The sequence below is a fragment of the Octopus bimaculoides genome, chromosome 16 (assembly GCF_001194135.2).
Source record: "Octopus bimaculoides isolate UCB-OBI-ISO-001 chromosome 16, ASM119413v2, whole genome shotgun sequence".
NCBI classification, from domain to species: domain Eukaryota; kingdom Metazoa; phylum Mollusca; class Cephalopoda; order Octopoda; family Octopodidae; genus Octopus; species Octopus bimaculoides.
In genome coordinates, this window is record NC_068996.1 from 8,158,033 (window position 1) to 8,163,380 (window position 5,348).

At 37.0% G+C, this 5,348-nt stretch overlaps 1 protein-coding gene and 1 long non-coding RNA gene across 4 annotated transcripts in view; one reads left to right on the forward strand and one right to left on the reverse strand.

Moving 5' to 3' along the window:
* Positions 1 to 5,348, forward strand: part of LOC106882253 (stromal interaction molecule 1) — a 278,541-nt gene that overhangs the window by 80,436 nt on the left and 192,757 nt on the right. The window lies entirely within an intron of this gene.
* Positions 1,331 to 5,348, reverse strand: part of LOC128249589 (uncharacterized) — a 6,669-nt gene continuing 2,651 nt past the window's right edge. Inside the window, exons 2-3 of the long non-coding RNA XR_008265691.1 lie at positions 3,639 to 3,669; positions 1,331 to 1,958 (exon numbers count right to left, since the gene is read on the reverse strand). This is a non-coding gene — a long non-coding RNA (uncharacterized LOC128249589). The remainder of the gene's footprint in view (positions 1,959 to 3,638; positions 3,670 to 5,348) is intronic.

The window sequence follows — 5,348 nt, forward strand, 5'->3', positions numbered from 1 at the left end:
ATATATATATATATATATATATATACACACACACACGCAAATGGAATGCATTGAAATAATAGCTGATACAATGTAACTCATGCCTACACTGAGTCAGCTGTTATATTTTTTGTCTTGTGCTTATTTTATCAGCCTCTTTTGCTGAACTGCCAAGTCATGAGGGACATAAACAAACCAACAATGGTTATAAAGCAAGGGTGGTGGAAGGGAATAAACACACACAAACACACACACAAACACACACACACACACACACACACACAAAACAGGCTTTCACTTAGTTTCCATCTACCAAATTCACTCACAAGGCTTTAGTTGTCCTGGGGCTGTAGTAGAAGACACTGGTTCAAGGCGCCACATGTTGGATTTGAACTGAAACCACATGGTTGGAAAGCAAGCTTCTTAACTACACAGCCATGCCCGCACAAAATTTGCCAATGTCTTACAGCACGAGGGTCAGAGACGAGGGGTACTCTGGATTGTTGGACAGTATATCAGAGAGAATCGAGATGTTGCAGGTGAGAAGTGTATACAGATGGATAATGGTGTGCTTGCACTTAGTGATACTGAAAAGAAAGAGGCATGGAAGTGATACTTTTGAAGGTTATTAAATGCAGAGATTGCATGGGAGAAAGGTAGTCTCCCCCATGTGAACCCAACAGAGGGACCAGCTATCCTAGTTGACAACAGTATGACAGGTAAAGCATTCAACGATATGAAGACAGATTTCACATGGTTTTTATGGCTGGATGCTCTTCCTAAAATCAAACACCTTACCGAGGGGACCGCATGCTTTTTCCATGTCATTGGCACTAGTGAGGATGCCATGTAAACTTGCAAGACAAAGAAAAGAACAAGGCAAAAGAAAAAGGTCCCACAATTAATAAATAAAATCTGTGTATGTGTGTGTGTATGTATGTGTGTGTGTGTGTGTGTGTGTGTGTGTGTGTGTGTGTGTGTGTGTGTGTGTGTGTGTGTGTGTGTGTGTGTGTGTGTGTGTGTGTGTGTGTGTGTGTGTGTGCTCTTCTCGATGTCATTATCATAGTTGTAAATGACTGTCATTGTCATACAACCTGTATCATTCATTTTCTCTATTCATCAAGATGTCTGGTAATGGGAAAATATTACCTTGCTTGGAAACTGGTGAAAACCTGCTTCAATAAACTTCAATTAATGCATGAAAGAGTGAAACAGTAAATGTTATAATGATGATGATATATGTGTGTATATATTTGTGTGTGTGTGTGTGTGTGTGTGTGTGACTATGTATATATGTGTGTGTGTGTGTGTATACCTATGTGTCTATACATATGTGTGTATATGTGTATATATGTGTGTGTCTATACAATATAATTAATAAAAATGATAGAGTAAATTTTCCACGGGGAGGAGATGGTAGTGGAAAGTCCACCATTTCCCTTTTTCAAGGGAAAATTGAAAAGAGAGAAATAACTGAAAGACAGCTGAGTTTTATATCCTTTAGATTTAAAAAAAAAATGAAAGGAAGAAAAAAAACAACTGGCTGCAACTGATGAAGAACACAAGATCACGCGAGCTTCATACTTGAACAAAAAGCTGTAGGAGAAACAGTTTGAGAAGGAAGAAGGAAAGAGTAATGAAATGAGAACAAGTAGGCAAAGTAAGGGTTTAATGAACTAAGTGTAGGAGAAGGAAAAATATTCAGTTAAACCTGTCAATGACATGTGATCGAGTTTGAATATAAAGTGTTGTTCCCTCTGTCTCCTTGTGCATGTGGATTGATTGTCTGTGGAGATGCTGTACACTGATAAATAAGTGATGAAATGGCCTGTAGTGTTGAAGTGCATTTGGGTATTCTCCGAATGTGCTCTGGAGAGCATACTGCTGTGTATCAGACTTATAAAAAAAATTATTGCTCGAGTTGATTTCTTCAGCTAAACCATCCAAGTCGGTGCCCCAGCATGGCCGCAGTCCAATGACTGAAACAAGTAAAAGAGTAAAAGAATAAGGATATAATTGTATTCTATGCATACCACAGAAGGGCTGAAATAAATTTTTATATATATGTGTGTGTGTGTTTATCTATGTGTGTATATGGTTGTATGTTCATATGTGTGCATGTGTTTACATTTAGACTGTAACTTAGAAGCATTGAGCAATGTGATTGTCAGTTGCTTTTATGAAGTTATTTGAGCGCAAATGTATAAAAGAATGTTAAAAACGATAGCCCATAATATACTGGGCAAAAAATGACCAATATATTGTGAGCTATTATTTATAGTCACAGTCGCATTCAAGCAACTTTATGAAAGACGCAATCGTTTCTCAATCCTTCTAAAGTATGATGAAAAATCTAAGCAAACTTATTTTCTTGCTTTGCATGATTAAGACTTATTTTGGCAGTAGAAAGTTGGTCAAGTTGCTTTGGTGTAACAGTATCCTTGCATTTGAATAATTCCATGAAAGGGATTTATGCACACACACACATACACACACCTGCATTGTCATCATCATCATCACCATCATCATCGTTTAATGTCTGCCTTCCATGCTGGCATGGGTTGGACAGTTTAATAGGAGCTAGCCAGGCAGAGGCCTGCACCATACTTGTGTGTCTGTTTTGGCATGGTTTTTATGGCTGGATGCCCTTCCAAATGCCAAGCACTTAACAGTGTGGACTGGATGCTTTTTACATGGCACCAACACTGGCAGGGTCTCCAAGTAACTTGTAAGACAAAGATCCCTTGAGAGGGGAGGAGGCACTGGAGGAGGTGATCTTGTGTCAGATGATGAAAGGTTAGTGTGTGACAGAGAGACAGAAACAGATTTCTTTGCTGTAGAGGAGGTACATGGTTACCTGGCCAGAGAGAGAGAGAGAGAGAGTGAGGGACAGTTTCCTTCTACTTAAGTTTATTTAGAAGGTATTGATCTTGGAACTTAGAACCATATGATTGCAAAGCAAATTTCTTAACCACTCAGCCATGTCTGCCTGATCCCTATCCTTTCTACATTCCTTTTTCACCTTTAACCTAGGTTAAAGTCATAACCTATTTTACCTGTTTTTCGTATTCTCTTTGAACTGCTTCTGTTGTCCTCCTTGCATGTGCTCTCCTTTCTTTAGCTAGGAATAAACTGGTTAGCTTGGGTAACTGATGGTCTGTAGTTCACCATTTATATAACTTTTTTGTGAACCTTTCTACTTTTACAGTTTATGAGCCAACAAGTGAGATTCCACACAGGTGCATACCCTTCGAGAAGTCTCCCCTCATGATACCTTACTATTTTTTGATAATGGACAAGGATACATTGAATAATGTGGTCTCGAGTTCATTGTACTTCAGAAAAAGACAGTGCTGGAAAGGTTTTGCCCATAGTTCTGCCCAATCAGAGCATGTTTGAGCTTAAACCACAAAACGACAGTCTTTGTTGTTGAGCTTGAAATATTCTGGAGATGGTTACCCAACTCTTATAAGCATTGCATATCTTTGACTACACTATCAAGTGTATCCCTCTTTGCTAAAGGCATTAGGGTATAATTTGGAGATTTTGGGTGCTATTTCTATCAGCTTGAGTGGTTCAGTAGAGGCTCATTTGATGAATGTGAAGTATTTTTAGTTTTATTTGTCCCTTTTCATGGTCAGTAAAGTAAAATATCTTACCATCTCTGAGGGTCACCCCATCTTCAAAATCCTGTAAAAGATCAATGATATTGCCCTTCTAAGTCATTTTTATGATTTAGTCATAAAGAAGTTGTTTTTATGACTTAGTCATAAGGAAATCCCTAAAAATTCTAGAAATCGATTATTAAAACACAATAATACAAGATTTTAGCATTTAAGGTTTTTTTTCGCTGCTATTTCTATTGTTTAACTTTCAGGTTTGTTATTACACAGGCACATGATCATGGCCAACTTGGTCATTTGTACATCAAGGACTACTTTCTATAAAAGTATCCTTTTCCAAAGCTGGAGGGAGTGTTTGAGGAAGTTATGCTGCTTTTTATAACAGTTTGAGTGGTTGCAAAATAGCTTTTATGATGACTTGATTGTAATGTTTAAGCAGCTGTGGAATAAATGTAATTTTAGATGCAATGTTACTAAATTGCAGATAGTTTTCCTGTTTTAGATTTCTTTGACTTGAGTTAACTTGAAATCTGTAGAATTTGATGTTTTGTTCTTTGACCCAAGGAAACTGCCTTCTTAAGTATGAACTCAGAAGCTGTTTATTTGCTGTCTACCTCCACTTGTCTGGCAGTTTCTTTTTCAGCACTGATACCAAATTAAAATTTGTACTTTGCTTTCTTAAATCTTAAACTCCCACAATGTTAATCGATTATTGACCTACTTCTCCATATTTGTATTAATTCCCAACAACTGATAACTTGTTGACCAATCAGTGAGCTAGTTTTCCATTATCACATTCGTTTCCTGCAACTATTAACCTGGTGACCAATCACTGAACTACTTTTTCATATTCATATTAATTTCCTGTAACCATTAACCTCATGTTCAGTCAGTGAACTAATTTATCGTATTTATGTTTGCTGTGACTGTTAACTTGTTTAACCAATCAGTGAATTAATTTCTCATGTTTATGTTAGTCCTTTGTGACCAATCAGTGAACTAGTTTTTTCTCTCCGTTTATATTAGTTTCCTGCAATTATTAACTTGTGGACCAAACAGTGAACTAGGTTTTTCCTTTCATTTTTTTTTTTCTGAAGTATTTCAACTTTCATCAAATTGTACTTTTTAATCCAGTTTTTGATGCCATCCATTTTACCATTTCAAGTTGACCTTATTCTTTCCTGAACTGAACTAAACTCTGTAAAGACAACTTTTACAATAAATATAACTTTTAAACTTATTTCCCTCCCCTCTCGCTTATTGTGTCAAATCATAGCTAGTATTTAGTTTATACAAATATCTCCTAAGATAATAATAGTTCTTAGTTCTTCAAAGATAGGCTGTATTGAAAAGATTCTCTGGAACATATATTTAGTTACATTATTTACATTATCTACATTTGACGGATATTCGTCCTCATCTTGTTTGTTGTTAACACAACGTTTCGGCTGATATACCCTCCAGCCTTCATCAGGTGTCTTGGGGAAATTTCGAACCTGGGTTCTCATTCCTATCAATGTTACTCAACACTACAGTAAACTACCACACATGTACGGTCTCCCTAAGATTCACAAGGAAGGTATTCCACTAAGACCTATAGTGAGCTGTAGGGGTTCAGCATGTCATCCACTGAGCCGCTTCTTGGTGGATATAATCAGTCCATTAGCAGGAAAGTCAACATCATACGTGAAGAATTCCATCCACTTCACAGAATTGATCAAGGATACTCCCATTGAATCCAACCAG